At 59.5% G+C, this 11,405-nt stretch overlaps 1 long non-coding RNA gene across 9 annotated transcripts; it reads right to left on the reverse strand.

The window, feature by feature from the left end:
* Positions 1-4,614: 4,614 nt before the first annotated feature.
* On the reverse strand, positions 4,615-8,336 carry LOC123622713. 9 transcript variants are annotated; one of them, XR_006729620.1, is made up of 4 exons: positions 7,872-8,336; positions 6,283-7,604; positions 5,261-5,440; positions 4,615-4,887 (listed from the first exon to the last, which is right to left on the reverse strand). It is a non-coding gene; the product is annotated as an uncharacterized LOC123622713 (long non-coding RNA). The 9 variants fall into 9 exon arrangements; XR_006729618.1 differs by having other exon boundaries at positions 6,283-7,601; positions 7,713-8,336; XR_006729616.1 differs by having other exon boundaries at positions 7,713-8,336.
* Between the last annotated feature and the right edge of the window lie 3,069 nt (positions 8,337-11,405).

The raw sequence follows: 11,405 nt of genomic DNA on the forward strand, positions 1-11,405 counted from the left end.
GGTGCCCGCTGGGGCCGTATCACAGTTTTAGGAAGGAGTTCTTGGCTGTTCTGTCAATTCTGTTGAAGCCTGGAGTGTCAGTGTGGTTTTGCTGAGTGTAGCATGTCTATTCCACTATAATCTTTCTGTTCTATTGTATGTTCTGGTCTGTTCTAGAGCCTTCCATTCCTTTCTATGCTATTGTGTTGATTTATTCATTCAACAGATATTTATTAACCACTTACTGTGTGCCAGGCGGTGTTCTAGATGCTGGAGTTACAACTTTGGGTAAAACGGGACCCCTGCCCCAGGGAGCTCATGGGAGACTAGCAACAAGCAAAAGACCAGCGTCGGGCCGCGGGAGAGCTGGGAGCAGCAGCAAGAAGTCACAGGGTAAAGCCAGAGGCGCAGCTGGATGCAGCGGTGGGGTCAGGAATGGCCTCATGGACAAGACCACGGCCTTGAGCAGGGACATGAAGGAGGTGAGGGAGGGAGGCGGATATCAAGGGGTGGAGAAGAGCACTCTGGGCAGCGGGGACAGCAGGGACAAAGACCGTGGGGCCGGAATGTGCCCCTGTGGGTTCAAGGAATGGCCAGGAGGCCAGTGTGGCTGCAGCAGGTCGCCGAGGGGGCGGGGAAGGGGCGAGGGGAGCGCATGTCCTCTGTGCATCTGAGCAATTGAAGGATTTCCGGGACACTTTTCCTTCCCCACCAGGTAGCAGCAAACCCGACCACCTGAGACGTGTCTGCGGCGTCCGGCCGGGCCTTTGCTGTCTGAGGCCTGATCCTGCCAACCTGTCCTCCTGCTGCCTTCCTGAGCCGGGTCACTGTAACAGGGCCTGGGGCTGGTTCATTCATTCCTTCGTTCATTCATTCATTCCATCGGCATTGCCTGAGCTGGATCAGTGAGGAATGAGACAGACACTGTCCCTGCCCACGGGGAACACAGAAGTCCAGCAGGGAAAGCCCAGAGGATATTGGGTGAAAGAGCTGGAATCACCTCCACAGCGGTATTAACAACAAGGATACCAAGGGCCCTTTGCTGAGGCTTTACAGGAATCAGTTCATCCACGCTCGCAGCAAGGATGTTGTTCCCATTTCCCAGATGGGGAAACCGAGGCACAGAGACGTGAAGGGCAGGATGGGCAGAGCCGAGCTTTGTTCCCGGGTGGTCGGTTCTGGCCCCGACCTCTCAACACGCCCCATGGGGCTGGTCATCAGGCAGCGCAGCCCAGCCCAGGTGCCCACTGCTGGGGGAGTGGAGGGTGGGGAGAGACGCGGGGCGATGTCAGACGGGCAGGCCGTGTGCCGTCCAGGGAGGGTGTCATGGGACATCAGAGGGCTTCCTGAAGGAGGCAGATGCCAGGTGGGAGGCAACAGGAAGGACAGAGCTCTCCACGGTGCTGCTGGGAGTATGGGGCTGGCAGGGGTGGCTGTGGATGGTGGGTACGTGTGTGTCCTTGTGTGGTGCTGTGCATCCCCCATATCTGTGTGTGGGTTCAGCTCCAAGCTGCCTGCTTCCCCAGCTGTGTGACCTTGGACAGGTGCCTGCCCTCCCTGGACTTCAGTCTCTTATCTGTATGATGGGGCAGTTGGATACTGGGAACCTGGGTTCTCTTTAGCCCCTGTTTGGGTCCACAGTGACTGGCCCTGGAGCCTCCGCCACCCCGGATCTTGGGGGAACTGAAGCTTTTGAGGAAGTGGCCTCTGGACCGGCCACTCTCACACGGCCTCAGACCGGGCAGCTCGTCCTGCAGGCAGGCGGAGAGGCTGGCCCTCTGGGCCTGACCCGGGGCTAAGACCCTTCTTGCTGGGGCTGGGACAGGGCCCGAGCTTCCATCCCACCACTCCGCCCCCGAGGAAGGAGAACCGAGCCCTGCTGAGTGCCAGGCCCGTTCTCTGAGCCCTGTGGAGTGGGGAGCAGGACTGGGCCCATTTCACAGATGGCGAAATGGGTTCCCAGAGGAACCTTGCCCAAGATCACAGAAGCCAGCTGCTCCAGCTCTAGCTCTTTCCTCTGCCCGACCCTTCTTAGGTTGGGGAGGGAGAGGTGCAAGAAAGGTCTCCCCAGAACAGGAGGGGGGCCGATGACCCCCCAGCGGGCAGGAATGGCAGCTCCCACTCTCTTTATGGGCCTGTGTGTTTTTGCAGCCTTGGGAGTAGCTCAACCCAGTTTTCAGATGAGGAAACAGAGGCCAGTCTTATTCCGCATGGTGAGCACCCCTCCCTGTCCCCCACCTCCCAGCCCGAATGGTCCACCCCGTCTCTGCAGACACGCTGGGCCCTCTCCCAGCTCCGGGCCTCTGCGGGCACAGGTCCAGCTGCCTGGGACACGCTTTCTCCTCTTCCCAGGGCGGCTTCTCCTCCTCCGGGTCTCAGCTGAGACGTCACGTCCTCAGAGAGCCCCCAGCAGCCTGACCCACCCACATCGCCCTTGTCGTGTCTGCCTCGATCTTGCTCGCTGTCTCCCCACTGGAAGGTCAGATCCCCGAGGGGCAGGTCTGCCCGTCCCATTCATGCTGTGTCCCCAGACTGAGCACAGTGCCCGGCAAGTCGCTGTCTGCTGAGTGAATACTCTGAATGGACGTGGGCGTGGCTAGATGCCTGGCACACGGCAGGCTTTCGGCAAAGGCTGTAGTGACATCAACTGTCCAAGGAGAGGTAAGTTGGAGGAATTAGGAAAAACACAAAAACTCAGGTTCGAATTTTGTTTACTGTGTGACCTTAAGCAAGTGGCCTGTACTCTCTGTTCCTAACCTCCACTGCCCAGATAGAATAAGGGATGACCACAGTGGGTCCCTCCAGGGTTGTTGGGAAGCCTAGAGAATTCAGTGAGAATGGGAGCCATCCAGCCCCCAGCAGGTGCCCGTATGGTGTCACCCGGCTCCCCAGCCCCTGAGTCCCGCAGTTCCCCAGCTGGCAGGGGTGTCTGTGCAGGGAGCAGGCTGAGTGGCTCCCACCTGCCGCCTCCTCCCCAGGCCAGAGTGAGCGGTGCACCTGCCCCAGGTCACAGAGCACAGGGCAGGGAGCCGAGGGGGTGGGGCAGGGAGCCTGGTGTCACCGAGGACAAAACAGCCCATTGTGGCCCTGTGGGTATTGAGGAAATGGCAGGGCCTGAATGGCGGTGAGGAGCAGGGGCAGGTGTGGGAGCAGGTGTCCACTGTCATCGGCCCTGGGGGGAGTGCCCCGTGCACTGCCCTGGAACCGGCCTGGCTGGTCCGACACCTGTCCCCTGCAGCTTCTCCTCGGGAGCCAACACAGGCGTGAGGCAGGCCCCAAGGGTGGGGTGGGGGCAGATGGTGGAGGGGGCGGGATGGGGGGCAGATATGGGGGTGGGGGCAGAGGGGCCTGGGATAGAGTCCCAGCCCTGCTCCTCAGGCTGGGGACACTGGGCAAGTCACCTCTCTAAGCCTCGGTTTCCTCATCCACACAGTGGGGCTGAGGCTCCCCTATGCGGTCAGCGTCTCTGTGCCAGAGAACTCACCTGGCACAGGCGTGGGGTGGGCTGGGGGCTTGGATGCTTTGGGTGTGCCTGAAGCGGCTTATCTTTCTTGTACTCAGGAAGCGCTGTGGGGTACCTACTGTGTGCCAGAGCCACGCCGGGCGCTGTGGGGTACCTACTGTGTCCCAGAGCCGCGCCGGGCGCTGTGGGGTACCTACTGTGTCCCAGAGCCGCGCCGGGCGCTGTGGGGTACCTACTGTGTGCCAGAGCCACACCAGGCGCTGGGTCCCTACTGTGTGCCAGAGCCACACCAGGCGCTGGGTACCTACTGTGTGCCAGAGCTGCGCCAGGCGTGGGCACTCAGGAGTGAGCAGGACAGACGAGGTCCCTGTCCTGGGCAAGAAGACAGAAAGTCCACGGGAGACAGAGGAGCTGTGGGATTCCAGACAGTGATGTGGGTAATGAAAATGAGATTAAGGCCGTGCTAGAGGGTGACTTTGGTGGCAGGTCAGGGAAGCGTCTCTGAGGTGACAGGAGCCACCAGGAGGAGGAGGAGAGGGCGGGGCGGCTGGGAGGTGGGCTGCAGGTGGGCCTGTGCTGGGGCTAAGCTTGCATTTGCATTTGCAGAGGGACTGCTAGGACCCCCTCCCACCCAGGGGTCTGGCCCAAGGTGACCCTCTGGGCCCGCCCCTCCCCTCCCTTTCCTGGGGGCTGAGGCCAGGGGGCAGGGTGCGGCTGGCCGGGCGGGAGGAAATGGGGCCAAGACCGGCTGGCCCGCAGACTCTCTGGGGACTGCTAATATCCCGAGTGCCGGTGACGAGACACAGCCCCGGGTGGCAGGGGGCTGGGGGACTCCATAAACAGCCGTGGCTCGTAAAGCTGATCAAAGCAGCAGGCCGGTCCCAGCCCTGGCCATTTCCTGCGGGGCCCAGGGACCCCCAGCTTGTGGGGGATCCTGGGAGGGGCCGCTCAGCCCGGCTTGCCCTGGGGTCTCCGTGTGGCCAAGGGCAGGGGCCGTCCCTGACTTATCTTGCAAGGGCGGACCCTCGGACAGCCTGTTTCATGCCGTGGCTTTGACAAGACTCGGCTCTGACCTCAGGCCGTGACGCCTCCCCCAGCACCCGCAAACGTCTGGAGCTCTAAAGTTGGGATAACGTACATCTTGTCCACCAGCCTTAGACAACAGAATTTTATTTATACGATTTATAATCACAGTTTACTCATGGCCTAGTGACAATGGTAATGATCACGGGAGAAGCCAGGGGCAGCAGGACTGCAGGGAGGACCACGGGGAGGACTGCAGGGTGGGCCCCAGGCGGAGGATTTCTAGGCGGAGGACGCCTGTCCCGGCCACACCCACGGCCTGAGGCGAAGCAGGTTTCCCAGGCCTGGCTCGAGGACGCAAGACCCCCAAGGTCTCACTTGCTGTCTCTGAGCCTCAGCTGCCACATGGGGACAGATTCTGCCTGGGGAGGATTTGAGGATGAAGCCAGACCCAGGATTCAACCGTGTCTCCCTGAGTCCCCATCCTGTCACACCTGGGGCTCCCTGCCTCCCCTGCGCCCTCCTTCTGTGCCAGAGAACCTAAGTCACTCCATGTCCCTCCTCTGCTCAGGGGCCCCCCCAGGGCTCCCGCCTCACGCAGAAAGCCCGAGGCCTCCCTGGCTCTGCCTCTTTCTTTTGCTCAGCACCGACGCCCTCCCAACACCCTGTGTAAACCCGGCCACCTCATCTGTCCCCCCCCCCCCACCCCACAGGAGTGTCGGCTCCACGAGGGCAGCGATTTTTTCTCCGTTTTATTCCCAGCTGAATCCCCTGTCCTAAAACAGCAGCGCCTACCAGGCACTTGTGGAGGCATGAACGGATCCTGCCCAGCTCCGGAGGCAGGCGCCGCTGTTCCTTCCACTTTATGACGGATGAAAGTGAAACTGAGCACGACCTTAGCTGGGAAGTGGACAGTCAGGGCCTGGTGACAACGGTGACAACAGCAGCTGAGGCATATTGAACATCTGTGGTGTGCTGGGTGTCGGAATAGTAGCAAAAGAAAAAAACCAGGCACATAGTAAACACGTCCCAGGAGATAACTCCTGGGACCCTCAGAGGGACCCTCTGTGGAGGGAACTGTTACTACCCCATTGTACAGATGAGCAAACAGAGGCCTGTGGTAACCCAGGCTTCAGCCAGGTTGCGGCTCTGCCTCTTCTGCAAATTAGAAGACCAAGGTGCAGACAGGCACCTGGTGTGGTCCTGAGTCCAGGGAAAGCCAGGATGTCATTCCCAGAGACCACAGTGGTCTTCCCAGAGGCCAGCCTTCCCCGTCATGCCCTTGCTTGGGGTCACAATGGCTCAGCTGATGGCTCACGTGCTGTGTGCACTGACCTCCACTTTATGAGAAAGGGAGCTGAGCTCCAGAGGGGACAGCCACCTGCTGAGGTCACATAGCCAGGAGGTGGCAGAGGCGGCTGGACACAGAGCTTGTGACTACAGAGGGGGAGACCAAGGCCCAGAGACAGGAAGGGCCTTGCCCAGGGTCAGGCAGGCCCTGCCAGGGCCCAGATCCCCAGCCAGGCTGGGCGGCTGCTGGGAGCAGTGGAATCCCAGGCGGAGTGTGGCCGTGGCCCGAATGGGGCTGGGGGACGGCCTGACATTTCCTGCTTGTACGGGCAGGACCCAGGGCATGGCCCTGAGTGGGGAGGGGGAGGGACCGCACTGGCCCAGGAAGCAGTGAGGGGCAGGGGCTGGGGGCCTGTGTCCTGGGTCCCAGGCCCACTCCCCCCTTGACTTCTGGATGTCCTTGCTCCTGTCCCCGACCCTGCCCCGAGGTCTCGGCATCCTTGGGTTTCCCCATTGTGGGAGCTCACCATTCAGTGAACAGACTCCGTCCCAGGTCCTCATAGGAAACGCACTTCCCCTCTCTGAGCCTCAGTTTCCTCCTTTGTCAGGCGGGGTCATTGTGAGGGTGAAATGAGAAGTCGCCTGCTCAGCCCTTTGGGAACTCCACTGCCCCGAGGGTGGGGCCGTCAAGGTCCTGACCCTGACCTCATGTGTTTCCCAGACAGAGAACTGAGGCCACAAAGGTCAGGGGACCCACGTGAGGACACGCAGCCGGCTGAGGCCTGTCCACTGCCATTTCCCAGCAGGCGGCCCTGCAGTGGCAAGAAGGCACCTTATAGTGTCCGCACAGAGTTCACACCCCAGCCATGACACTCACTGGCTGTGTGGCATTGGACATGTCACTCTACCTCTCTGAGCATCAGTCTTCTCTTTGAAATGGGGAGAAAACTAACCTGATGAGCCAATTAATGAGCCAATTAAGCATGTAAACTACCAGTGCAGAGCCTGGCACCGAGTGACTCACGGTAGGTCTTCTCCCTAGAGGGGGAGGCTGGGTCCACACTTTTAGGCCATTCAGGTGGGAGGAAGGGCCCTGGCTGGGCAGGGCCAAGAGTCCAGCTCGGGTTGCTGAGAGCCAAGAGCATGGCTGACCCACAGCTCCGTGTGAACATGCCCGGCACGTCTGCATATTATGTTTTCTGTTGACTGATTGAAAGAATGAATGAATGAAGCAGAGTAAATTCCAGGTTGCTGGAGTGAGCTGGAGGTTGGGGCTTCCCCTCCCTGCCCTGGGCCATCCAGAGTGAAAAGGCCATGACACTGAGCCCAGACCCCTCATTCTTGCAGTGATTTGTTGCACAGCTCCGGGTCCCCCAGATGAGAACTCTGTCCAATCCCCACATCCCGTCTCCCCCAGGTACCCCTTACCCACTCAGCAGTCCCGGGTTTTCGATTCTGAGTTCTGGAGCCAGATTTTTGTAAAGGTGGCTCTGTTTCTCCTCATGGTCCCTCCAGGCGGGAATGGGAACAAAAATAATACAAGATGACACAGGACCAAACATATCATTTAAACAATAAATGTAATAAATGTAAATGAGTTAAATAGGTCTATTAAAAAACAAAGACTCATATTGGATCAAAAATCAAAATTAATTCATTTATTCATTGGGCAAGTATTTATTAAGTACCTAAACTGTTCTAAGTTCTGTTTTAGATTCCAGTGAATAGAAGATAAAAATAAAAGAGGGCTGGGCACGGCGGCTGGTGGTGAGGCCCCGACTTACCTCTCTGAGTCTTCGTTTCCTCACTTGTGACATGGGGCCGTGCTGTCAGCTTCCTAGGATAACTGCTGAAAGGGTTACCCGAAACAACGTGGGTCAAAGGGCTCAGCCCAGCGCCTGGCGTGGAGCAGGCACTCAGTAAGGGATGGATTTTGTTATTGTTGTTGTTAACGTACCTCAGTTTCCTTCCATTGTCAATGAAGCTGATTGTCATTTCCTTCCGGGCACCTCGGGATCCCCGGCCTCAGAACCCAGAGCTGGGGGATCTGTCCAGCCCACCCGCTCACCTCCTTCCCCACCCGCCGGGGGCTCTCGGGGGTCCACAGCGGCCTGACCTGCCAGCGGGAGGCGGGGAGAGCAGACAGCAGCTTTTTCATCCCTGCACTGCGGCCACCTCCGCATTGTCCCCACCACGCAGACAACGGAACTGGGATGTCCTCGTGCATTCAATTCCACAGACACCTACTGGCGCCAGGCCGTGCCGGGCCCTGGGAGGAGCCAGGGGGCAGACGGCCCGGGCCCCCTCCCGCAGGACTCACAGCCTCCCGGGACGGACAAGGAGAAGGAGGTCAGCCCTGGAGGACTGCAACGAAGTGCCGTGCCCAGCCCCTACAAGGCTCCTGGAGAATTTTCCAGCGTCCTGGCCTGGCAGGCAGCACTGCTCCCTTTTTACAAAGGAGAAAGCTGAGGCCAGACAGGGGCGTTCCCGGGCGGGAGTCGCAGCTTCTGAGGGGTGGTGACAGTCTTCCTGCCTTGGCACCCGCCGGTGCCCCCTCCGGGAATACTCTTCCTCCCGGAGCGTCGCCGTGGCACTGCCGGCGTCACTTCCTCAGGGCCCTTCCGGGCCGGGAGGGCGAGGCCAGCCCCGGTGCTCCTGCTCGGAACCGAGGGTTTGCTCTTTCATAACGTGCTGCCTTGTCACTGGAAACTCCGCGGCCCGCACACTCGGAGCTTCGTGAGGGATGCGGGCTCTGCCATCCTGCCTGGCACGTCTTACCTGCCCAGTCAAGGCGTGAATGAGCCGCTGCAGGGGCCCCTCCCGGGGAGACACCCCCACCCCTGCTCCAGGCGTGGACACACCGAGGCCTCTCCCTGCCTCGTCTACGGCTGCAATTCTGCACGTGGTGCGTGGGGCCATTCCATCATCGAGCTCCCTCTCTAGAACGTCGGCTCCCTGAGGACAGGGATTTTGTCTGTTTTGTTTATTGCTGTGTCCCTAGTGCCTGGCACAGTGCCTGGCACATCATAGGTGTTTGATAACCATCTCTGGAAGGCGGGAAGGAAGGAAGGAAAGGGAAGGAGAGACGGAGGGAGGGGTTGCAATTCATTTGTCCAGTTTTTCATTTGTTCCTTCCACCAATACTTACTGAGCACCAACTGTGCCCTGGTTCTGGGGAGAGGATGGTGACGAACACAGACACGATCCTGCCCGCAGGGGGCTGACTTTCTGGGCAGTGAAAAAACACTTGTAATGTCTGGTGGTGCAACCGCTGTGAAGCAAGGTGAGGCGGGCAAGGGGCTGGAGAGAGGGTGTCCGGGCATCTCGGCCAGGCTGCCGGCAGGAGGGCCCAGCTGGCAGAGGCAGGGCCGGGCCCCGGGCTCCCCGGTCCCAGCTGGCAGATGTGCGGGGCTGTCGCAACTGCGGGAGGCCTGAGTTGCCAAACGCCACCACAGCTGCGTCAGTGAGAGCCAGGAGGGCCCCAAGGCCAAGGGGGACTGGGAGGGGCCCCACACCCAGACTGGCCTCCGCCCTGACGCACACAGAGCTGGTCAAAGGCCTGCCCTGTGCCCAGTTTGCCACTCTACGTGATGGGCCCCATGGCTACTTGCTGTTATGGACCATTTTTGACTTGCAGAAAGAAATGCTGCCTGGCAGTGCTCCCTCCTCTTAGAAAGAAGTGGCAGTGACCATGGAGACCACCGAGCATCCTCTGGATCGCAGCCCTTCCCCCACCTCCCCCTCATCCTGAATTTGGCTTCCATGACCCTGTGTGTGATTTCATAGTGTTACCTTCCCAGGTCTACTTTTGTGTGTCCCTGGGCAAGTCACTTACCCGTTCTGAGCCTCAGTTTCCTCATCTGTAAAATGGGGACAATCAGAGTCCTCACATCAGAGGATCGTGTTGAGAATTAAACAAGAGCCTCTGTGTGAAGCACTCAGATGAGGGCCTGGCACACAGGAAGCACGACGCGAACGTTCGCCGTTGCCATGACGATTATTGAACACGCGGAACAGGAGGCAGACAGACACCACTTGTGTCAGGATACCACCCCGGCAGGGCGCGGTGGCTCACGCCTGTGATCCTAGCACTCTGGGAGGCCGAGGCGGGACGATCGCTCGAGCTCAGGAGTTTGAGATCAGCCTGAGCAAGAGCAAGACCCCGTCTTTACTAAAAATAGAAAAACTTAGCCAGGCATGGTGGCGCATGCCTGTAGTCCCAGCTACTCGGGAGGCTGAGGCAGGAGGATTGCTTGAGCCCAGGAGTTTGAGGTTGCTGTGAGCTAGGCTGACACCGCGGCACTCTAGCCCGGGCAACAGAGTGAGACTCTGTCTCAAAACAAACCCTGTGAAATGCATGTGTGCAGGAACAAATGCAGGAGCGCCTGCGTGTATGAATGGATAAGTGAGTGTGGGGGCAACCCAGCCTGACCTCCTCTGAGGGCTCTGTCAGCATAACGGCTGCCCCGGGGGCAGGGGGTCCAGGCCTGGCCCTGGGGGGACAGGAAGAAACCAAGAAGGGCCGTGCAGGCCATGTGCATCAGATGCTTTCTCCTCCGGGCAGCCTGAGAGACCCCTCGCACAGACAGGAAACTGAGCCCCCTTCGTTAGCGCCACTGACCCAGTCTTGGAGTCTCCAGGGCTGAGGACAGGGGTGACAGCAGAGAACAAGGCAGGCACCGACCTAGATTTTTGGCTTTTTGGAGCAGACCCGGGAGGCAACCCGACAAGAAGTTATCAGCCGGAACCTCCGCCGCCACTGGCCTGCATCCACGCACAGGCTTGTTTCAGGGTGGTGCTCTTTTTTTTTTTTTTTTGAGACAGAGTCTCGCTCTGTTGCCTGGGCTAGAGTGCCGTGGTGTCACCCTAGCTCACAGCAACCTCAAACTCCTGGGCTCAAGTGATCCTCCTGCCTCAGCCTCCTGAGTAGCTGGGACTACAGGCATGCGCCACCATGCCCGGCTAATTTTTTTGTATATATATACTTTTAGTTGTCCAGATAATTTCTTTTTATTTTTAGTAGAGATGGGGTCTCGCTCTTGCTCAGACTGGTCTCGAACTCCTGACCTTGAGCAATGCTCCCGCCTCGGCTTCCCAGAGTGGTAGGATTACAGGTGTGAGCCACTGCATCCGGCAGCCAGGTTGATCTTGAACTCTTGGCCTCAAGTAATCCTCCCACCTCAGCCTCCCAAAGTGCAGGGATTACAGACAGGTGTGAGCCATGGTGCCTGGCCCCATTTAGGCTTTATGAGGTTTGCCCTGGCTGCAGCGGGAGCAGGGACTGGAGGGGCGAGGCCGGGAGTGGGAAGAACAGAGGGGACACTGGAGTCCTGTCCACCCACCAGATGGAGGGAGCTGCAAACCCTGACGTGCTGGGCCAGGACTGAGTTCCCTGGCAACAGGCCCAGGATGTGGTAGCTGAGGCTTCCTCCCTCCTTGTGGGGGCCTGGATCAGGCGTCAGCAGCAGCCGCCCCCCAGGACTGCAGTTGGGCAAAAGTCCTCGGCCCAAGGGCTGCTCAGTCCTGTGACCAGCCAGGAACCTTCTGGGAACAGAGCCCCAGCCCCACGATGACGTCCCACCCTGGTGTTCTCGCACAGTTCCCACCAGCCCAAGATGAAAACAACCCACCATGCATCACCCGAGGCCTC

Source organism: Lemur catta, chromosome 17 (genome assembly GCF_020740605.2).
Source record: "Lemur catta isolate mLemCat1 chromosome 17, mLemCat1.pri, whole genome shotgun sequence".
Lineage (NCBI taxonomy): Eukaryota > Metazoa > Chordata > Mammalia > Primates > Lemuridae > Lemur > Lemur catta.